The sequence below is a fragment of the Uranotaenia lowii genome, chromosome 2, assembly GCF_029784155.1.
Source record: "Uranotaenia lowii strain MFRU-FL chromosome 2, ASM2978415v1, whole genome shotgun sequence".
Taxonomy (NCBI): domain Eukaryota; kingdom Metazoa; phylum Arthropoda; class Insecta; order Diptera; family Culicidae; genus Uranotaenia; species Uranotaenia lowii.
Genome location: NC_073692.1, coordinates 76,511,404 through 76,536,034, shown reverse-complemented (window position 1 = coordinate 76,536,034; position 24,631 = coordinate 76,511,404). Strand labels below are relative to the sequence as shown.

The 24,631-nt window shown below is 32.5% G+C and overlaps 1 protein-coding gene across 1 annotated transcript in view; it reads right to left on the bottom strand.

Annotated features, from left to right (window-relative positions):
- LOC129741575 (uncharacterized) overlaps window positions 1–24,631 on the bottom strand; it is a 531,269-nt gene that overhangs the window by 87,576 nt on the left and 419,062 nt on the right. The gene's annotated exons all lie outside the window — the stretch shown is intronic.

Sequence of the window (24,631 nt, the reverse complement as noted above, 5' to 3'; positions counted from 1 at the left end):
TGTTATGTTATGTTATGTTATGTTATGTTATGTTATGTTATGTTATGTTATGTTATGTTATGTTATGTTATGTTATGTTATGTTATGTTATGTTATGTTATGTTATGTTATGTTATGTTATGTTATGTTATGTTATGTTATGTTATGTTATGTTATGTTATGTTATGTTATGTTATGTTATGTTATGTTATGTTATGTTATGTTATGTTATGTTATGTTATGTTATGTTATGTTATGTTATGTTATGTTATGCTATGTTTTGTTATGTTATGTTATGTTATGTTATGCTTTGTTATGTTATGTTATGATCAGGGAATCAGAATATCCTTATCCTCCGAGACGATTTGCCGATAAAAACACCCATGAGAGATTTTCATCAGTATGCACACTATACTTGCACTTATCAAATTCAATTTAGCGCTCGATAAGTTGTGCACTCCGATTTAAATTTATCGTCTCTTTCAACTTTTCTTTACATAATTGAGCTCAATCAGAATGCTAGCCAAAGATCTTGGTTTACTAGCGAGAACTCTTTATAATGTTCTCTAAATGGTTTATGCACATTCAATAACAACTAGAAAAATGGAACAAACATTACTAAGGGGTTTTGTTAAATTCAAATTACTTTATAAAATCCTTTTATTTCAAAATAAAAAGGTTCATTTTCCACTGCTGTTAGTCGAACTCCATGAGAGATGTTTAAAAAAATCGGTACTCTTCACTGCGTATTCTCTTTATGCCAGGGAAAAGATAACCGTTTCGAGAGGGAAATTAGACGACGCTTTTACCCAGCAGGAAAGATAATTTCCGGAGCAAACTGTTGATCGATTCGTGGCAGAGTTGACTCGTTAAACGGTTTATCGCTCTCAGTGCTCGTTTTTCACCCACCCAAAATTTTTCCTTTCCTTCCGTCAAACCTGTTACAAACATTGGTACGATAAGGAAAAATAATATGGCGGCAGTTTGACGAGAAGACGTTGCTAGTCTGGTTGTGTTTTCCTGCTGCTTCCTGCTTTATTTTGGTAGGTACACTTTTTTCCCCTTCTTAATGAATGATGTTTGTTTAGGACAAACTTTTTTGAGGATCCCGCTCTCTTCGAAAGCACTTGAGTAACTTTTGTGGGTTCTCGAGAGACTAGAACCGGGGAAATAAGGGGCAGTAAGGCAGTTCACGGGGAGAAAGAGGGGATACTCTTGTGAAAGAATTTGTTCTTCTGAACGAACAACCCCGACCCTGCTGGCATAAATTGAGCAATTTATTTATCTGGTTCAATGCTCGTCAAATTGTTATCTCTTCCAGGAAGGCTGTTTGGCTAACAAGGCTGGCTGAAAGAGGCTCGGTGAAATTTTTCCGTTAAAGAGGCAATCCACTTTTTGAGAGGTTTCTTATCTCGGCATTATTTTGTCAAGTTTAATTAAGACCATTTATCCTTCAATGTTTTGAAAGATTTTGGAATAAGCCGGCGCGCGGTTGAACGGAAATCAATTCTGGTTATCAATATTTATTAATTGGTTCAAATCTGAACAAATGAGGTTTCTTGGCGAACGAATCCTTCATCGTTACGATTAATCGAAACTTTTTGAAGCCACTGATAGCCTGAGGCTAAAAAGTGAAGTACTAAGTCGAATCAAATTAATTACAGCAAAGTTGAACTTCAAAGATTGCCTGAAGGGAAAAGTGGAATGTCTTGATCTCATTTGCTTCCGAAGATGAGGAATCATTAACGTTTGCGTAAACGAGAAATATTTTTCAGAAGTATCCTAATTTCAATAAGTAAGTTTGTAAAAAAGACACAATCTATTCTTCTCTTCAACGAATCGAGATTTGAAAAGAGCTGGATTTAGTATTTGTAAGATACTAGTCAACGTATCCGTGTGAGATGTGTAGAGGTGAGATGAAATAAAAAATTAAAGTTATGAAATTAAATTAAACAAATAAATATTTGGCAACACTGGAAGAGTAGCTACGAAGTGTAAACAAAAGCACAAATCAGTCATGGATCTATTCTTGTGAGCAACAGACGTGTCTGAGTGAATCTCTGAATTGGGGTTCACATCGTGAAAGGTTGTAGATAAGTCGAAACGATTTACAGTCTTTGTAACTTTGCAACAAGCCAAGACCGATAATAATAGCTTAGCAAATAATGTTGTGTTTTGAAATTACTTAAGCGCTGTAGAAATCATTTAGTGTTATTTTTTGAGTGATTTTCAACGAAATATTTACGTACCAAAATGCATTTTCGAAACACCAGCTTATGCGGATTTTGATTTTGATATTAGGAGAAATCATTTCCACCAAAAATTAAAAATGGAACTATGTGAAAATGCGATTTGAATGATTGGAAATGTAGTTTTTTTTGTATTTAAAATCGATGTGTCTAGTAATATATGTTATTGTGAAAAATATTTAATTTGCATTTATACTAGTTAACTACATTTGTCCAAGAAAATTAAGAAAATCCTTGTTTAGCAATGTTGAATGAGAAAATTAATGAGTTGTTAATTTTGTATATCAACTTGAACAGCATTAAATTCGTTACATATTGTGAATCTAAGGTGGGCGAAGCTCGATCTTGAATCAGTTGTACCAGTTATATTCAAATGAAAAATCATCGTTTAGTTTCTAATTTATAATATTATACTAACATATTCGACCATATGCGATACGTATTTTCATCAAATTTTCGTAGATTTTTTTTAAAAAACAATAGCAAAATCGTACGGAATAACAAACTTATAAATTTTCTACGTTTTTTGTTTAGCAAATAAAAATCGTTATATACTTTTACTAAATGCTTACTACAGCGCTTCCGTTATTTTAAAATACATCATAATGTACTAAGCCATTACAGATCTAGGCTTATTCCAACTTTGTTATAAAGTTTGCAATTTGTTTCGACTTAGCAACAACGTTTCAAATTTGAAATACTGTTTTTTCAATGTCCTTATTTTCAATTTCATCATACCTCCTTAGAATGAAATTGTGAAACTTTAACTTGTTCAGCATAGCCCCCAAACGCCTGGCTTAAAAGTAAGCAATTTTATCTCACAATTGGAAGACTCCTCAACCTCATATTATGTATCAAAATATGTACCAATTAAAATTAAACAATGTTGTTGAATCACTTAAAGTATATCTTTCCATCCCTGGGCGCGTTCAATTTAGTTCCGCTAAATTGATGTTCTGTACTAGTGAGCAATGGTTTTTCTTGGAAAAAAAATCCACACGACTTAAAGTATATTTCTCTCTCCGGTGTATTTTTGTTGAAACCTATTTTTAATTGTTTTTAAAATTAGGAAAAACAGATCATTTCCCAACAAATGTATATATACAAGAAAACTTAGATGTGTATGTGTATATTTTCAAAGAGAGCTCGTATGCACTAATGAACCCTTACTAAAAACATGTTCAAAGTAGGATTGTTCAATCTTCAGGAAAAGATCGATCTCTAAGTTTGATTCAGATGGACGGTCGTAGGATCAACTCACCGAAAAAAATTCAAGATTGAAGATCGATCTCTGATAGATCGATCTTATCCATTTTATTTATCTTTTTGATAAAAAAAAGGACTAAAAAAAATACAACATTTTTCAAAGATGCGTAAACCTTCGGTCAGTGGAAGGAATGAAAGCTTTCAAACGCGTTAATTTTGATCATCAATATTTTACGAAATTCCATGAAAATATACTAAAAACAATTTGTGTTAAAACTAAAAATTGAATAAATGCGCAATTTTTGGCACTCTTTGACATTGTATCCGTAATTAAAATTAAAATAAAAAAGCTCGGCTCAGCGAAAAAAAAACAATAAATAAAAAGATCGAATGATTGAATCGAAAATGAACCGATCTAATCTATTTTCAATGTTAAAAAGTCGATTCTAAAAATCAATAATCTGAGTTGATATCATCGATCTTCCATAGATCGATCCAAGATCGACCAATCCTAGTCCTAAGACGGTTTACAAAACACTTATTTCCAGTGCCTCTCCAGGAGTAATTTTCACGATCTTTACGAAGGCTTAAACAAGCCCTGACTTTGATTAGTTTTGACAAAAAAAAAAAGTGTGTTTATAAGCTTTTCTGTGTAAAACCGCACCTTTATTGAAAACAAAGGGTTTTTTAAGAATGAATTATTCTTATTAGATTATAATCTTATAAAAAAAAAATTGACAATTAAAAATCATTTAAGTCATTCATTGCATATTTGAAAATAAATTTAAAGAGCAAAGTTTGGTTTATGTTGGTCGACTTGATTAACGAAATGAATATGGTAATCAAAAACTTTAAAATAATTATCTTCAAGGCCTTTGAAATAATTTTAACAAGAGTTCACAAATGAAATATAATCACATACATTTTTCAGCATGTCAAAAAACAAATATACATGTTTATAAAATTTCGATTCAAAAACGCTTTCAGAGGACGTCAGATTCTCGCAATGATTTAATATATATTTTGGACTAGCCTTAACGAAAGCCTTCAGCTTTGATCTCACATGGTTTTGAGAGATTATTGTTCAACATTTCAAGATTGAGGTTTGTGATATAGCTCAGTTGGCAAGTCGGTTGTCTTCTGAGCCGATATCCGCAAATTCGAGCCCAAAATTACCCCCCTCGAACACAGATGTACCGGCTAAATTTTTCAATTACTGTCCGGTGAGTGCAACGTTGATAGAAAGTCGCGAGTGCAATAAAGATGGTAAAACGACTTTAATTCTATCATCAACAAAAATTCATATCGTTTTATTTGATTTTTCGGACATTGGTCTTACTATTTCAATAAACTTTGTAAAACTGTTTTAGAATCTGTATGTTATACCAAATTTTTTAAACCTCATCCGTAACTGAAATTTTTAACCGTAACAGTCCCTGAAGTGTCAATTTGACGCTTCTGACAAAAACCAATGTATCTCTGTTAATTTTCAACCGATTTTAACAAAATTCATAGTTTTGGAAACCTCGTATTGTATTTTTTTTCATACATTTTAAGACCCCTACAATTTGTATGAAATCGGCTTTCTGATGAATATAAATTAGTTTCGGAAATCTTGAGTTAATATACTCAATATCCAATGCAAAGTTGTATATTAGTGCAAGAAAATCAAATTGCAAATTAGACAAAAAGTTCGAAAAACAGCTCCTTTGAAAATTCATCCAAAAATCTGTGTTTCATATTTCGTCAATCTAGATACGCAATAATGTGCCAAATTACGTAAACTTTCCCAGCCTTTTTCCAAAAAATTGATTAAGAATGACTGAAACAATTTTGATGGTTCATGAATTGAAATGGTATGGTTTTACACCACTTTTAAACATTTTTTGTGGTCATGATCTTACAAAATTTCAAATAAATAGATCCATGATTATAGCATTCCGTAGCTGATCTACAGTCTTTTTTCTAAAGCATGTTTATTCGGATTTTTTCTTAGACTATGATACATAAAATGAATTGTTTTAGCTGAATATTTTCTTAAATACATATTATAGATCCAATACGATGTCTCCAAAGCTATTAATTTTGTAAAAATCGGTTGTAAACAAGAGATAAAGCATTTTTAAGCGAGGACTGTCAAATTGACACTGAAGATCTGATTAGGGAGGTTTTTTTCTGGGCTTTCAGGGTGCGCCATAAAAAAATTATTAATGCAAAACATAAGATTTCAAGAATTCTTCAAGGGTCCTCGAAGAAACTGTTTTATTTGGATGCACCTGAATAAAGTTACAAGCCCCCAAACTTCCAATAGTATCATGTTGACACTCAAGGGCGGTTTAGGATAAATAATATGATTGGATGCAAATTAGTCCAAATCATCGTTTAACGTGAAACTTTTGCTCGTTATTTTATTAAAATGTGTTGCCAACTATATAATGTGTAAGAAACAACCCAAATGGCCCATCTTTTCTTAGACGATTTTTAAAAAAATTCTGAACTCAGGTAGCGAAGCCCAAAGATCAATATTTTTTGGTCAGAAATGAGAATGGCGTGAAACTTACGTTATTACTGAAAGTTTGAACATTTTTTACTACTCATTCTTGTTGATTCCTGAGGTTATTGCTTTGAAGTTTTCAAAATCTTCAACCATTCCTCAATTCATTTTATATTAACTTCCAAAAAAAACCTTTATTTGAGACTGTTTATTTTTGATAACTCAATGCATTTATACTTTTCTTATTTTTTGTTCCCGAATTTCCATGAAAGAGCAGACAGTGTGTTATTCAATAAACTTCAAATGAGTATTATACGTAAACAATTCCATGCGTCAAAGTTGAAGCTTATTTTTACTAAGCTTTTTAAATTGGCTATTAAAATGTAGAAATGCGTAAATTGTATCAATGTGTTAAAACTAAATAAAAAATAAATCCTTCGCAATTAGATGGGAGATTTGAAACAAAACTGATGGACAATATCATTACGCAACATTATAAAAAGTGGATCGCTACAACAGCCACAACAATAAATACGTCCAAAATCAGCGGACCATTCACAAATGGAGCACGATAATAGCTCGTTAATTCAGCATGAAATCCTAATACAAATAATCCCAATGTTTATTCTAAAATCCACCGAGCGCTAAAATAATCTCGACACTGATTACTGGTCGACATGCACAGAACAAACTCTTGGCTGCGGAAAGTAGAACATTCCGAAATAGCTGAATGAAAAATTCACTTACTCGAGAAGCTGCTGAACCGAGAATGTGAGAGAAAAAAACCCAAGCTTCTGGACCACCCTCGAAAAACCCGCACTAGAAAAGCACTGGACAAACTTTGGCAATTTCCATTTGGGTTGCGATTTTTGTTTGCGATTTTTATAAGGCGTGTTTGAATGGGGCGAATTTGAACAACCCTCCAAACAAATTTCCCCGATTGTGTTCAGCAGAGGCTTTGACTGTCAACTGGACCAAGCATCACAATCGCCTATTGTAGCCCCGTTTCATTGATGGCACTGTTAAAAACCCGAAAACAAACTCACTAAACTGTGGAGCTCCGTTCATTGAATTGGGTGTTATTCTAGAGAGCGAGCGGCTCGATTTAAAGCCTACGTCGAACGATGGTTCTTTCGGAATTCCGGCTTTTCCCCGGGTTGTTGACATCCATTGAGCGTGTTTGCAACCGGAATCGAATGCTGCCGGGCGAGGTGGTTTTCAAACGCGTTTTAAAAACTGCTTTTTCTGTGTGTTAAAAAATTATTTTTTCTAAAATCTTTAAACAATTTTTTTTAACGATCCAATTGTAGCAACTTTTTGTTTCAAAGTCTTAAAGTGTAGAAGTCTTAAAGTCTTAGAGTCTTAAAGTCTTAAAGTCTTAAAGTCTTAAAGTCTTAAAGTCTTAAAGTCTTAAAGTCTTAAAGTCTTAAAGTCTTAAAGTCTTAAAGTCTTAAAGTCTTAAAGTCTTAAAGTCTTAAAGTCTTAAAGTCTTAAAGTCTTAAAGTCTTAAAGTCTTAAAGTCTTAAAGTCTTAAAGTCTTAAAGTCTTAAAGTCTTAAAGTCTTAAAGTCTTAAAGTCTTAAAGTCTTAAAGTCTTAAAGTCTTAAAGTCTTAAAGTCTTAAAGTCTTAAAGTCTTAAAGTCTTAAAGTCTTAAAGTCTTAAAGTCTTAAAGTCTTAAAGTCTTAAAGTCTTAAAGTCTTAAAGTCTTAAAGTCTTAAAGTCTTAAAGTCTTAAAGTCTTAAAGTCTTAAAGTCTTAAAGTCTTAAAGTCTTAAAGTCTTAAAGTCTTAAAGTCTTAAAGTCTTAAAGTCTTAAAGTCTTAAAGTCTTAAAGTCTTAAAGTCTTGAAGTCTTAAAGTCTTAAAGTCTTAAAGTCTTACAGTCTTAAAGTCTTAAAGTCTTAAAGTCTTAAAGTCTTAAAGTCTTAAAGTCTTAAAGTCTTAAAGTCTTAAAGTCTTAAAGTCTTAAAGTCTTAAAGTCTTAAAGTCTTAAAGTCTTAAAGTCTTAAAGTCTTAAAGTCTTAAAGTCTTAAAGTCTTAAAGTCTTAAAGTCTTAAAGTCTTAAAGTCTTAAAGTCTTAAAGTCTTAAAGTCTTAAAGTCTTAAAGTCTTAAAGTCTTAAAGTCTTAAAGTCTTAAAGTCTTAAAGTCTTAAAGTCTTAAAGTCTTAAAGTCTTAAAGTCTTAAAGTCTTAAAGTCTTAAAGTCTTAAAGTCTTAAAGTCTTAAAGTCTTAAAGTCTTAAAGTCTTAAAGTCTTAAAGTCTTAAAGTCTTAAAGTCTTAAAGTCTTAAAGTCTTAAAGTCTTAAAGTCTTAAAGTCTTAAAGTCTTAAAGTCTTAAAGTCTTAAAGTCTTAAAGTCTTAAAGTCTTAAAGTCTTAAAGTCTTAAAGTCTTAAAGTCTTAAAGTCTTAAAGTCTTAAAGTCTTAAAGTCTTAAAGTCTTAAAGTCTTAAAGTCTTAAAGTCTTAAAGTCTTAAAGTCTTAAAGTCTTAAAGTCTTAAAGTCTTAAAGTCTTAAAGTCTTAAAGTCTTAAAGTCTTAAAGTCTTAAAGTCTTAAAGTCTTAAAGTCTTAAAGTCTTAAAGTCTTAAAGTCTTAAAGTCTTAAAGTCTTAAAGTCTTAAAGTCTTAAAGTCTTAAAGTCTTAAAGTCTTAAAGTCTTAAAGTCTTAAAGTCTTAAAGTCTTAAAGTCTTAAAGTCTTAAAGTCTTAAAGTCTTAAAGTCTTAAAGTCTTAAAGTCTTAAAGTCTTAAAGTCTTAAAGTCTTAAAGTCTTAAAGTCTTAAAGTCTTAAAGTCTTAAAGTCTTAAAGTCTTAAAGTCTTAAAGTCTTAAAGTCTTAAAGTCTTAAAGTCTTAAAGTCTTAAAGTCTCAAAGTCTTAAAGTCTTAAAGTCTTAAAGTCTTAAAGTCTTAAAGTCTTAAAGTCTTAAAGTCTTAAAGTCTTAAAGTCTTAAAGTCTTAAAGTCTTAAAGTCTTAAAGTCTTAAAGTCTTAAAGTCTTAAAGTCTTAAAGTCTTAAAGTCTTAAAGTCTTAAAGTCTTAAAGTCTTAAAGTCTTAAAGTCTTAAAGTCTTAAAGTCTTAAAGTCTTAAAGTCTTAAAGTCTTAAAGTCTTAAAGTCTTAAAGTCTTAAAGTCTTAAAGTCTTAAAGTCTTAAAGTCTTAAAGTCTTAAAGTCTTAAAGTCTTAAAGTCTTAAAGTCTTAAAGTCTTAAAGTCTTAAAGTCTTAAAGTCTTAAAGTCTTAAAGTCTTAAAGACTTAAAGTCTTAAAGTCTTAAAGTCTTAAAGTCTTAAAGTCTTAAAGTCTTAAAGTCTTAAAGTCTTAAAGTCTTAAAAAGTCTTAAAGTCTTAAAGTCTTAAAGTCTTAAAGTCTTAAAGTCTTAAAGTCTTAAAGTCTTAAAGTCTTAAAGTCTTAAAGTCTTAAAGTCTTAAAGTCTTAAAGTCTTAAAGTCTTAAAGTCTTAAAGTCTTAAAGTCTTAAAGTCTTAAAGTCTTAAAGTCTTAAAGTCTTAAAGTCTTAAAGTCTTAAAGTCTTAAAGTCTTAAAGTCTTAAAGTCTTAAAGTCTTAAAGTCTTAAAGTCTTAAAGTCTTAAAGTCTTAAAGTCTTAAAGTCTTAAAGTCTTAAAGTCTTAAAGTCTTAAAGTCTTAAAGTCTTAAAGTCTTAAAGTCTTAAAGTCTTAAAGTCTTAAAGTCTTAAAGTCTTAAAGTCTTAAAGTCTTAAAGTCTTAAAGTCTTAAAGTCTTAAAGTCTTAAAGTCTTAAAGTCTTAAAGTATTAAAGTCTTAAAGTCTTAAAGTCTTAAAGTCTTAAAGTCTCAAAGTCTTTAAGTCTTTAAGTCTTTAAGTCTTAAAGTCTTAAAGTCTTGAAAAATTTAATAAATAATTTGGAAATTCTAACTTGACTAAACAGTTTCGTGGATTGTATGTTTCGGGCTATTAAGGTGATATTAAAAATTGAGTAAAATCTTCATCAGCATCAGATGGGAACCACTTCAACTTTATACCCAACTGAAAACTATGCCCCACTGCAGTGGACTTTGGCCTAGAGAAGCCAACCATTATTGGCAGAGCCAGGCAGTCGTACACTCTCCAAAGTTTACTTTCTAAACTGATTAAATAAACTTTCCATTTTTTGTTTCATTAATCCCTTACACGCAAACATTGGGACAGTCACAAAAGCGGTTGCGTTACGGGTTTTCCTCGAGGCGCAACTGAAAAAAAAAACCGAGAGTAGGGTTCTCGGGTAAAATCAATGCCAACCGGAGGCTTGAGGTTTTTCACTTCGGCCGTCCGTTCGGGTCGTTGGGGTTGTTGGTGTATCGAGGAGTCGGAAGTGGGAAGTGGATCACGTAAAGTGCGCGTTTTGGTGAAGGTATGGAACGCAATCAACCGACACTGCTGTGGGATTCGGCCCCTCCGGTCGTCTCCGATGGGAACAATAAAAAAGCGTGTCGACGAACGACGATGAGGACCGCCATTCCGGAAGAGTGAAGTGGGGGTTCTTCCAACACACCACCACACCCTTGATGATGATTTTTTTTTTGCTGCTATCTCAACAATCCTTTTGTTAAGCTCATCGTGAATACCAGTAGCTGTGAGTGTCAAGTGGCTCCGAGCGTTAGGTACTCCGCGAATGTTTCCTTCTTACTTTGTGGAGCCGGAAATGGGAGGATGAGGAAGTGAAGAAATCGAGCGATCGATACAAGCATTAAGTGTAATGCAATCAACGCACATTAAGTCGGCCATTAGCTATAGTGGACATAATTCAACTCTAAAAATTGAAAGATTTCAATAAACATAACATAGCTTTTTACAAAAATTAACCGTAGCCTTGAACTACATATAACTTCGCTGACTCTGAATGGCGACCGTCAAAAATAATCAGGGAACGTTCATAATTTACGTTACGTTTTTTGGGGTGGGGGAGGCCATAATAGTTTTTGCAGATACTTATTAGATATAAGCAATTAAAAGGCAATTTTAAAGCTATTAGCACAGAGACCAGACTTCCAAGCTCAAACAAAAAATGTTCAAAAAAGTGTGTAAAATCTCAAATGCTGACATTCAAAAAATATGTTGAAAATTTACTTGCAACAGTGACATCTATTGCGCCGTTCAAAAGTTACAAATAAAATTTTTATGTGTCCAGTTTTCGGAAAGGCGTACTTTTCTACTCAAGAAAAGGTTACTTTTCTACTCCCATCATCAGATGTCTCCCCGAGTAGCCCGATACGTTACGTAAATTTAAAAATAAAAAAAAAATGTTTCACTCACCGAAAAAAGTGAAAAGTGACTAAATAATTTTATTGTGAAATTGTGTTATTTATTCGTGTAACTTTATTTAAACAAAACGAATCAAAAGGAAATTTTCAGCACTGATAGAGGAAACATTGCAAAATAAAGTACTGTCAACACATTCAAGATCCGACCACTTGGAGTGTTGTGGTATATACAGTGCATTTAGGTTTCAAATGAACAATGATTTTTTCATATTTCAAATCTACTATTTTCTTCATTCAGGGGGAAAAGTTGTTATGGCTAAAACAGCCATTCTATAGGATTTTAAGTATTGCTAATTTAGCCATAGCCATTTTCGTGTCAATGCGTAATCTGATGGTTGAATTGATAGTATTTTCGGGTCAGAATCAAACAACCATACTTATGTTCTAGAGGCGTTATTTAACTGATATATCTAACTTTTTTTTCGTGTGTTCTAGAAAAAGGTCATCTTAAGCCACCATAGTAAATTTGAATTCTTTGGCCTGAAAAAACGAGGTTGTGCCGCTTTTCGAGTTATTTAACAGCTTTTTCTGATTGTTGACCTTCACTTTCATCCTCCATCGTGCTGAACCGCTACGGTTTTAGATTTTGCTTCTTATTCGTTCTTCTGGTTAATTTTAAACGTATTTTCAAGAAATTTTGCTTGAAAAATCATTTTGGCGGTTTTTAGTTTGAAGTTTTCGAGTATCTAGGGACACTTGTTCACATTTTTGAAAAATGTTACGCTGAAAACATTGTCGCAATAGGGCATTTTGAGATTACAACATTTTAAGTTTTAAAATATAATAATAAATAAATTAAGTTATTGTCATTCAATTGACAATAACTTAACCTTCAAAACAGAGGGTCTAACCTCATTCGTAGCTTCTACGGTTTCTGAAATATTTTTAAAAGAAAATTGCTGTTTTTGGGACAACAGGCAAGATTTAAAAAAATGGGAGGGAGGCTCTTATATCCATGGATGGATAAATTCCTCAATTCAGCTTGTCAAGTGAAAGAGAGTGCAATTTTTTAAGTCTGCTTCTCTTAAGCTGAGCGGGGAGAGATAAATCATACTGCAATCAAGAGTGAGATTGTCAACCTATAAGGGTGATCAGGAGCATTCACATTCGCGTATGAAGAGATTTTCCTTCACCGGAAAAATCTATTGCGCATTGTGTTGAGGAGCTAGCACAGGTTTTGCTTGGTACGTTTACGAGAATAGACGCTGCTCTCAGAACTTCAGATGCCAGAGCTGTCCTGATTGTTTAAGGATTTTCCTGATTTTTGAGAGTTGGCCATCCTCGTTTTTCAAAAACACCTGATTTTTTAATTCAGTCTTTAAAATGTCCTGAATTGTCCTGATTTCAAAAAAAAAATCTAAATTATAAATAATTTGTAGTTAAATGATGAGAGCATCAAACAAATCGTAAACAAAACAGTTAAACCTCTAAAACCGATTGTAGTCTTAGGTTCTTATGATAATTAAACGTCGTTTATTTATATAAACTGCAAGCCAGCCAAGAAGATGATCACTTCTTTTGCGTAAATGTTCGTCATCATTTATGCAATCCATGAAAAGCTTTAATTTCTACCAATCTACTGATGGGTCGAAAAATATTTTTTTTTCTTCGCAATGTGCTGATTTTTTGACAAATCCACCAGGCAGTTCTGCTCCAAACGCCACCTTTGAGTTAGGGGAGACTTGATCCCTATTGAAGAAGACTTGATCTCTTATTCAGGAAGCCCTAATCCTTGTATAAAAATCAAACAAAACCCCAAGATAGAATGTTAATTCACTATTTTGGTCATGTTTGTTCTCATTTCACAATTTATAGCGGACATAAGAAGAAAATTCTATAACTTTGACTCAACGCTAATAACATTGCATACTTCAAGGCGCTATTTTTTTAAATTAAGAGAAAATTAATAATTTTTGCTCTCTAGAATCCAGATGTGAAAACGGCATACGTTGAACAGCTAGAATCCCGAGCCTCGGAGCTGCCGACAGACGGAACAGTCGAAGAACAGTGGTGTGGAATCAAGAATGCCTTTATCACGACGAGCCATGGTACTCTCGGTAAAGTTTGTGGAAGAAGAAGTGAATGGATGTCGGATGAAACTTGGAGGATGGTCGATGATCGGAGAAAGGCGAAAGTCGGAATTGAGCAGGCATGTACCGGGTCAGCCAAAGCAGCCGCCCGCTTACGATATGCGGAGCTGGAAAAGGCAGTTAAACGAGCTTGTAGACGAGACAAGAGAGCCTGGACAAACTCCCTAGCCGAAGAGGGGGAAAGAGCCGCCGCCAATGGAGATATCCGATTACTTTATGACATTTCTCGCCGCCTCAGTGGTGCAAGGACTAATGCAAGAATGCCGCTGAAAGACCGAGCAGGTCAGTTATTGACCGATCGAACAGATCAGCTCAAACGATGGACTGAGCACTTCGAACAACTCTTCCGAGTCACGAATAGCGATGGCCAACAGAACCCGCAGCTTGAAGCGCCAACAGTAAGTCGCATAAATGGCGTCAACTCGGAAGCGCCCTCGCTGGCTGAAATAGAAGCGGCAATCAAAAACATGAAATCCAACAAAGCACCTGGGATCGATTGCATCCCTGCTGAAATGCTGAAAGCCGACCCTGCCCTGTCAGCACAAATGTTGCACCGTCTTTTCGCTGACATCTGGGATACTGCAACATTCCCGGCCGACTGGATGCAGGGTATCCTCGTAAAGGTCCCGAAGAAAGGAGACCTGACAGAGTGCGGTAACTGGCGAGGCATAACGTTGATCTGTACAACCCTCAAAGTACTCTGCAAAGTGATCCTGAACAGGATCCAGGAGAAAATCGACGCTACACTCCGACGGCAACAAGCTGGATTCCGATCCGGACGATCATGTGTGGACCACATCACAACGCTACGAATCATACTGGAACAAATCAACGAATTCCAGGACTCTCTTCTGCTGGTGTTCGTTGATTTCGAAAAAGCATTCGACCGACTTAACCATGAAAACATCTGGGCGGCTCTAAGGCGACGAGGGGTCCCAGAGAAACTAGTCCATCTCATCGAAGCACAGTATGAGGCATTTTCGTGCAAGGTCTTGCACGACGGTGTCTTGTCCGAACCAATCCCGGTAACTGCTGGAGTGAGACAAGGATGTATTCTATCACCGCTACTTTTTCTAATCGTAATGGATGAGATTCTGATTGGATCGATTGACTGTGCACCGAACCGAGGATTGCCGTGGAATCCTTTAACAATGGAGCAACTGAACGACCTTGACCTGGCTGACGATATTGTTTTGCTCGCCCAAACACAACCGGACATGCAGAGCAAACTCGACGACCTCACCGAAAGTTCCAAGGCAGCAGGTCTCAAAGTCAATGTCGGAAAGACCAAGTCGATGGAAATCAACACAGGAAATCCCTCCAGTTTCATGGTAGCTGGGCAACAAGTTGAGAAAGTGGAGTGCTTCCAGTATCTTGGTAGCCAGATAACGCCTGATGGTGGTACCAGGAAAGACATCGAAACCCGGATCAGAAAGGCCCGATTTGCGTTTGCGAGTCTCCGAAACATCTGGCGGTCACGCCAGATCTCTCTACGAACAAAAATCCGAATCTTCAACTCAAACGTCAAATCCGTATTGCTGTACGGGTGCGAAACTTGGTGCACATATGCGGCGACGACGCGAAAACTGCAAGTATTTGTAAACCGCTGCCTGCGGAACATCATCCGCGCTTGGTGGCCTGGCAACTGGATCTCAAACGTTGAACTTCATCGCCGGTGTCATCAAAAGGCGCTAGAAATCGAGATTCGGGAACGTAAGTGGAGATGGATTGGGCACACGCTGCGAAAAGATGAAAACGAGATTTGCAGAGAGGCGCTTGACTGGAATCCAGAAGGTCATCGAAGAAGAGGCAGGCCCAGAAACTCGTGGCGGCGAAGCCTAGCCGCTGAAATCCGAACTGTCGACGAGAATCTTGACTGGGACCAGGTGAAGACGCTGGCTCCAGATCGTCAACAGTGGAGGTCTTTTACCACGGCCCTATGCACCGGTGGATCGGCGCGGGATCATTAAGTAAGTAAGTAAGTCTTCTTCAGACAATTGTTTGATAAATATTAGATTTTGGATAAATATTAGTTATTTTGTAATCAGCAATCATAACGATCAATTCAGAAGAAGAATATGCCGTTTGGAAGGGGGGTCAATTGTACCCAACTCTAGGGGATCAATTGTACCCATAATCAACATTTTAGAAAAAAAATTCAGAAAAAAAAGTTGAGAGTTTTCCATTGCTTTGAAAATATGGCATTATGAAGTTCATTTTACGCTCGAACGATTGATACATTGGAACAAATATTTTTTTCATAATTTTCCCATGTAAGGAAAATTTTAAAGTGATGAAAAAATATCTTCAAGTTACATTTTGTGAAATTTTTCAAACAACGTTCAATTACTCAAACAATTATTTTGTTAAATTTTTTTATACTACAAGCATTGTTATTTTTCTCATTTTGGCACATTTTTCTAGAACATTTGATCTTTGTAAGACATTCCAGTTTCGAGATATAGCTAAGGAATCAAGTATCCCCAGGGATCAAGTATCCTCATTCTCCCCTACAGTACTGGACCTTAAGGATGGTTTCTATCATCTAGAGTTAGACGACGAGTCTAGCGATCTATGCAGCTTCAGCACACCGTTTGGAATTTTCAAATTCCTGAGGCTTCCTTTTGGATTGAATGTGTCAGCGGAGCTATTCCAAAAGTGGAATGAATATTACTTCGGCGATCTTGATGGCGTAATAATATACATTGACGACATCTTGATTTTTGGACGAACGTGGGAGGAAGACGACCGACGATTGAAAGCTGTTTTAAGTCGAGCTGCAGAAATCAATGCAATATTATATTCTCTGATTTTTTTACCAATTTGATTTGAAAATGTATTTCAATAATGGTTTTAAATTTGATATTAAGAGCTCGTTTTAAATTTCTTCTCTCCCCTACAGTGTGGGAAGGGTCCAGAAAACTGCCATAACAACATTTTTCGTAACCAAGTAACATCATTTGCTTGATAAGTTTTCGAGTTATACCTACATACTTTCCTTCTTCCCTTTTCTCCTCTGGAAGAAGGAGAGGTTTTGAATGTTAAAAGAAAATCTTTTTATGTAAAATATGGTTTCTTTTGCTTGAACTTTTTAAAAACTATGCGAGATTTAAAACCTCCCTCATTCCCAGCTCTGTACTTTTTCGAATTTCCCCTTTAAAAAAAACATTTTTTGTACTCGAAATCTTTGGAAAAGTTCTCGAGTAATAGAAAACCGTACGGAACTCCTTTTCATCTCTCTTATTACTCACTGGAAGGTGAAAAGGGTTTTTATTTAATAACCAATGAATAATTTTTTGAACCTCTATTCTTTAAGTTTGATTAAATTTATTTGATGAGCACTTCAATTCATCAAAACAAACGTATGACACTTTTCTTCTCTTACCATTTATCCTATGAGGGGAACCAAACCACCTTAGAAATATTTCTGGTATGTAAATACTCTCAGTGTTCGTCCTCGAGGACTTCTAGACCGGAATTCACAGCTCTGCTTTCCCCTTCATCAAAACAACTATGGGGCTGATACTGATTTGATTGGCGTTATCTGGACGTTCAACCGTTATTCCGAACATTTTGATTTTGTTACATCGAGGGATTTATTTAAAAAGAAAGATTTTGACAGCATCTAGAACAGTGTTGTGTATAATATATATGCGTTTTTATCTATATAGGTTTATAATTTAAACTGTTTTGTTTGTATTCATTTCATCATTTGGATCAACATGTGATCCTGTGATATGTTATCGAATAAATAAATAAATACTCTTGCCAATTTGTTACCATCCGCTAGATTAGCAAACGAGTTATTAAAAAAAATTCTATGGCAGATCCCCTACTCTCTATCCTATCGAACCAATGAAAGGATGAAGCCTTAAATAATCATAACAATACAATTCTACTCAAATACCCTCTGAAATTATTTTGAATAATAAGTTCTCGAGTGATCCAAAAATATTGTGGGAAAATTTCCCTCCTCCTTCCCGTCTTCCCGTTGAAGAGAGAGAGAGGGGTCTCGAAACACAAAAAAAAACATTTCTCGTGCTCGAATATACAGATAAATTTGATTTTTTGTTTCGACTAGATCTCTTAAAGTGCATAAAAGGGAGACCTTCTCATCTCCCCAGTGAAAAGGCAGATGGGTCTCAAACATCGTAGAAACTTGACTCATAGCCTTATGCCTTCATGTGTGAAATTAGGATACATTTGCATGATTAGTTATCGAATAATGCATCAAATTGTATGGAAGACCCCTCCCCCTCTTTGTTTCTTCCCAAGCGGATAAAGTGGAGTCCCAAATGATCAGAGAAACCTTGATCGTAGACAAAAATTAACCACTCACGTAAAATTTGGTTCCATTTGCTGGATTAGTTCATGAATTTTGCAAAAAAAAATATGGGAGGCCCCTCCCCCTTTTCTATCTCCACACTAGAAAGAGGGGTGAGGCTCAAACCATCTTAAAAATATTCTTCCTACCCATATACCCTCGCATGTCAAATTTGGTTCCGTTTGCTTGATTGTTTCTTCAAATGTGCGAAAAATTGTATGAATGCCCCCCTCCCCGCTTTATTCTCATTGGTAGAAGATTTTTCGTAACCGAATACACTACCGTACCAAATTTTGTTTGTTTGAGAGGCCTTTTGCCCCCTTCCAGAGAGTGGGAGGAATCTCAAACAACATATTATAGGAACCTTTCTCGGCCCTCAAAGACCCCTAATGCCAAGTTTCACGCAAATTGGTTCAGTAGTTTCAGACAGACTGACAGACAGATAGAAATTAGATTTTGGGTATTCTATTTTTTTTAAGGCTAAATTTGAATTTGAAAAACTTCCAATTGAATTGGTCTTTCGCACGGGCCTGTATCGATCAAATAATATCGTTTATGTTAGAAACCTAAAAAGGTATTAAAACTAGTTTCGATTTCTGTGAGAACTGATCTCAAAGTAGTAAAAAATTTATTTACTCTTAAAGCAGAAGAGGGTTTGTTTGTTTTTTGCTTTTCTGAGATTAAAAAAAACCCTCTTCTGCTTCAAGAGTGAATATTTTTTTTACAACTTTGGGAGGGTTAACAAGAAAAGCGACTACCTATTTAAAAACTTATATCAACTTTATCCCACAGTGAATTGAAATAAAATCAGAACGGACGTTGAACGTTTCCGTTTTTGTTGTTGTTTGACTTCCCCCCTTTCTCATCAGCAACGGCGAGAGTGAAAGCTTCCCACCAGCAGGGATCGAAGAAAGGATGAAAATTCAACCAGTTGAAGTCGGACGAAACCCATCGACCAGGTACTGGGTAGGTACCTTCTATACCGTAAATGTATAATGGAGAGTTCAATTCAGTCCGAGGGGTGCTGTAAGCTTCCCCCTTTTTCATCGTCCAGGTTCAGTGTTTGAAGAAGGCTCAATGGCAGGCCCCCAACACGATGGCGGCAGGTTCTCGGTCATGTAGGCGTGTTCGAAGGAAGGAAGCCGATCCTCCGAAGGAAAGGAAACGAGGGAGTTGTAATTAAATCGTGGAAACCAACTTCCGTGACCTTGAGCGGTTGAGGTTATTGTATTACTTTTTTTTTTGGTTTTGTTTTAACCTCCCCATCCCTAAGGAAAGCTTCCGATGGTCACTTGCTGGTGTGAAGAATGATGTTTTCCTCAACCCTTGAGAAGCGTTCTTGAGGCGGATTGGGTCAAAGGTTATTCGGGCTTGAAATTTCGCCCAAAGGAACTAACAACGACTGACGACGAGACGGCTTGTGAACTAGTCACAATTTATGGGTAGCGGAAAAGGCAAAGGTGACGGCACTTCCATTAGCGAAGAATGCGGAGAATCGTCGTGAAATGCGTGTCAGGTGATTTATGGCGCTGGTTGGTTTTTTTCGGTCACTTGCGTGCTGCTGATGATATTTGATAGAATATTTTGGCTTCGTTTCAAGTGTAATTATGAAAAAAAAAACATCTTTTGCAAAGATAAAATTTTTAATCAATATTTTCCAATAGCTCAAAGCACTTAAAATTTTTCGAAAAGTTTTTTATTTTACCTTTGAGTTGGATTTTGTGTTTACATTGCCCTATCAGGCAGTGGTTTGTGGTTATAACCTTCAATTATTGATTTTTTTTTATGAAATTATACAAATATTGAAATTTATGAAGAGATTTAAACAAAAATTATTAAAAATAAGCCAGAACAGGGAGAGAACAATAACCTTGGATGTAAAGCAATAAGATAAAAAAAGAGTTCATACAAAATAAAAATTAGGATGTGGTGCAGACGTTTATAAAACTTATTCAAACCATTTCATCATCGATCATGTGCCAAATTCGTAATACCCTTTGATTTACACATTTTATTATTTCCTGAAATTAATACCTCAGAATATTTTAATGCGAGGTGATACTTTTTTGGAAGTAAATGAACAATATTGCATGTCAATTAGCAGTTTTTTGTTCGATTAGTTCTCGATTAATGCATAGAACTGTTTAGGAGACACCCTCCCTCCTTTTTATCCCCCCAGTGGAAAGACAGATGGGTCTCAAATATCGTTGTAACTTGACTCGTACGTAGCTGCATTGCATGATTCGCTATCGAATAATACATCAAATTATATGTAAGACCCCCTTCCCCCTTTATATCTCCCCAATCCAAGAGGGAATAGTCCCAAATAATCATAGAAACATTTCTTGTACTCGAATAACCACCCATGCAAATTTGGGTTCTCCCCCTTTTAATTCACTACACTGAAAGAAGAGAAGAGTCTCAAACCAATTTCAAAATATTCTTCTTACCCAAATACCCTCGAATGCCAAATTTGGTTCCGTTTGCTTGATAAGTACTCGAGTTGTGCGAAAAAATGTACGGGAACCCCATCTCTCTGCCTCCTATTTTCCCAATGGAAGAAGGGAGGGGTACCAAACCATTCAATGAACATTTCTCGTAACCAAATACACTCCCATACTAAATTTGGGAGGCCCCTCTCTCCTTCCTGTGAGAAGGAGGGGTCTCATACCATTATAAAAACCTTCCCTGGCCTCTAATACCCCCACCTGTCAAGCTTTACGCAAAACGGTTCAGTAGTTTCCGAGTCCATAGGGAACAGACAGACAGACAGAAATCCATGTTTATTGATTACTTATCGGACGCCATTTTTAATACCCCTGAAAATTTAAATATGATAATTCGAAAAAAAATTAAAATGAAAGAGTGACTCAAACTATTAACTTAATCCTGAAATAAGGTTAAATTAATAAAAATAATTACTTTTTTAAGATTTTTCAAAAAATTCAGGGGGATTATGTGTTATATCCTATACTTTATATTTAAGTTTCGAGTTATTTTGGATAATTTTTGTTTTGTTTTGTTCTCCTTTGGTAATTTTCGAAAAATTCGTCACATTTGTCATTATTGTAACTCTTATAATTTTTGTAATTATAGAATTTTTTGTAATTTTTGTAATTTTTAAAATTTTTGTGTTTTTTGTTTTTTTTTAATTTTTGTCAATTCTTGTGATTTTTGTCATTTTTGTAATTTTTGTAAATTTTGTAATTTTTGTAATTTTTGTAGTTTTTGTAATTTTTGTAATTTTGTAATTTTTGTAAATTTTGTAATTTTTGTAAATTTTGTAATTTTTGTAATTTTTGTCATTTTTGTAATTTTTGTAATTTTTGTAATTTTTGTAATTTTTGTAATTTTTGTAATTTTTGTAATTTTTGTAATTTTTGTAATTTTTGTAAGTTTTGTAATTTTTGTAATTTTTGTAATTTTTGTAATTTTTGTAATTTTTGTAATTTTTGTAATTTTTGTCATTTTTGTCATTCTTGTCATTTTTGAAATTTTTGTAATTTTTGTAATTTTTGTAATTTTTGTCATTTTAGTAATTTTTGTAATTTTTGTAATTTTTGTCATTTTTGTAATTTTTGTAATTTTTGTAATTTTTGTAATTTTTGTAATTTTTGTAATTTTTGTAATTTTTGTAATTTTTGTAATTTTTGTAATTTTTGTAATTTTTGTAATTTTTGTAATTTTTGTAATTTTTGTAAATTTTGTCATTTTTGTAATTTTTGTATTTTTTGTTATTTTTGTAATTTTTGTAATTTTGGTAATTTTTGTAATTTTTGTAATTTTTGTAATTTTTGTATTTTTTTTAATTTTTGTAATTTTTGTAATTTTTGTAATTTTTGTAATTTTTGTAATTTTTGTAATTTTTGTAATTTTTGTAATTTTTGTAATTTTTTAATTTTTGTAATTTTTGTAATTTTTGTAATTTTTGTAATTTTTGTAATTTTTGTAATTTTTGTAATTTTTGTAATTTTTGTAATTTTTGTAATTTTTGTAATTTTTGTAATTTTTGTAATTTTTTTAATTTTTGTAATTTTTGTAACTTTTGTAATTTTTGTAATTTTTGTCATTTTTGTAATTTTTGTAATTTTTGCAATTTTTGTCATTTTTGTCATTTTTGTCATTTTTGTAATTTTTGTAATTTTTGTAATTTTTGTAATTTTGGTAATTTTGGTAATTTTTGTAATTTTTGTAATTTTTGTAATTTTTGTAATTTTTGTAATTTTTGTAATTTTTGTCATTTTTGTAATTTTTGTTATTTTTGTAATTTTTGTAATTTTTGTAATTTTTGTAATTTTTGTCATTTTTGTCATTTTTGTAATTTTTGTCATTTTTGTAATTTTTGTCATTTTTGTAATTTTTGTAATTTTTGTCATTTTTGTAATTTTTGTAATTTTTGTGATTTTTGTGATTTTTGTCTTTTCGTCATTTTGTAATTTTTGTGACTTTTGTAATTTTTAATTTTTGTCATTTTTAATTTTTTAATTTTTGTCATTTTTGTCATTTTTGTCATTTTTGTCATTTTTGTAATTTTTTCATTTTTGTCATTTTTGTCATTTTTGTCATTTTTGTCATTTTTGTCATTTTTGTCATTTTTGTCATTTTTGTCATTTTTGTCATTTTTGTCATTTTTGTCATTTTTGTCATTTTGTCATTTTTGTCATTTTTGTCATTTTTGTCATTTTTGTCATTTTTGTCATTTTTGTCATTTTTGTCATTTTTGTCATTTTTGTCATTTTTGTCATTTTTGTCATTTTTGTCATTTTTGTCATTTTTGTCATTTTTGTCATTTTTGTCATTTTTGTCATTTTTGTCATTTTTGTCATTTTTGTCATTTTTGTCATTTTTGTCATTTTTGTCATTTTTGTCATTTTTGTCATTTTTGTCATTTTTGTCATTTTTGTCATTTTTGTCATTTTTGTCATTTTTGTCATTTTTGTCATTTTTGTCATTTTTGTCATTTTTGTCATTTTTGTCATTTTTGTCATTTTTGTCATTTTTGTCATTTTTGTCATTTTTGTCATTTTTGTCATTTTTGTCATTTTTGTCATTTTTGTCATTTTTGTCATTTTTGTCATTTTTGTCATTTTTGTCATTTTTGTCATTTTTGTCATTTTTGTCATTTTTGTCATTTTTGTCATTTTTGTCATTTTTGTCATTTTTGTCATTTTTGTCATTTTTGTCATTTTTGTCATTTTTGTCATTTTTGTCATTTTTGTCATTTTTGTCATTTTTGTCATTTTTGTCATTTTTGTCATTTTTGTCATTTTTGTCATTTTTGTCATTTTTGTCATTTTTGTCATTTTTGTCATTTTTGTCATTTTGTCATTTTTGTCATTTTTGTCATTTTGTCATTTTTGTCATTTTTGTCATTTTTGTCATTTTTGTCATTTTTGTCATTTTTGTCATTTTTGTCATTTTTGTCATTTTTGTCATTTTTGTCATTTTTGTCATTTTTGTCATTTTTGTCATTTTTGTCATTTTTGTCATTTTTGTCATTTTTGTCATTTTTGTCATTTTTGTCATTTTTGTCATTTTTGTCATTTTTGTGATTTTTGTCATTTTTGTCATTTTTGTCATTTTTGTCATTTTTGTCATTTTTGTCATTTTTGTGATTTTTGTCATTTTTGTCATTTTTGTCATTTTTGTCATTTTTGTCATTTTTGTCATTTTTGTCATTTTTGTCATTTTTGTCATTTTTGTCATTTTTGTCATTTTTGTCATTTTTGTCATTTTTGTCATTTTTGTCATTTTTGTCATTTTTGTCATTTTTGTCATTTTTGTCATTTTTGTCATTTTTGTCATTTTTGTCATTTTTGTCATTTTTGTCATTTTTGTCATTTTTGTCATTTTTGTCATTTTTGTGATTTTTGTCATTTTTGTCATTTTTGTCATTTTTGTCATTTTTGTCATTTTTGTCATTTTTGTCATTTTTGTCATTTTTGTCATTTTTGTCATTTTTGTCATTTTTGTCATTTTTGTCATTTTTGTCATTTTTGTCATTTTTGTCATTTTTGTCATTTTTGTCATTTTTGTCATTTTTGTCATTTTTGTCATTTTTGTCATTTTTGTCATTTTTGTCATTTTTGTCATTTTTGTCATTTTTGTCATTTTTGTCATTTTTGTCATTTTTGTCATTTTTGTCATTTTTGTCATTTTTGTCATTTTTGTCATTTTTGTCATTTTTGTCATTTTTGTCATTTTTGTCATTTTTGTCATTTTTGTCATTTTTGTCATTTTTGTCATTTTTGTCATTTTTGTCATTTTTGTCATTTTTGTCATTTTTGTCATTTTTGTCATTTTTGTCATTTTTGTCATTTTTGTCATTTTTGTCATTTTTGTCATTTTTGTCATTTTTGTCATTTTTGTCATTTTTGTCATTTTTGTCATTTTTGTCATTTTTGTCATTTTTGTCATTTTTGTCATTTTTGTCATTTTTGTCATTTTTGTCATTTTTGTCATTTTTGTCATTTTTGTCATTTTTGTCATTTTTGTCATTTTTGTCATTTTTGTCATTTTTGTCATTTTTGTCATTTTTGTCATTTTTGTCATTTTTGTCATTTTTGTCATTTTTGTCATTTTTGTCATTTTTGTCATTTTTGTCATTTTTGTCATTTTTGTCATTTTTGTCATTTTTGTCATTTTTGTCATTTTTGTCATTTTTGTCATTTTTGTCATTTTTGTCATTTTTGTCATTTTTGTCATTTTTGTCATTTTTGTCATTTTTGTCATTTTTGTCATTTTTGTCATTTTTGTCATTTTTGTCATTTTTGTCATTTTTGTCATTTTTGTCATTTTTGTCATTTTTGTCATTTTTGTCATTTTTGTCATTTTTGTCATTTTTGTCATTTTTGTCATTTTTGTCATTTTTGTCATTTTTGTCATTTTTGTCATTTTTGTCATTTTTGTCATTTTTGTCATTTTTGTCATTTTTGTCATTTTTGTCATTTTTGTCATTTTTGTCATTTTTGTCATTTTTGTCATTTTTGTCATTTTTGTCATTTTTGTCATTTTGTCATTTTTGTC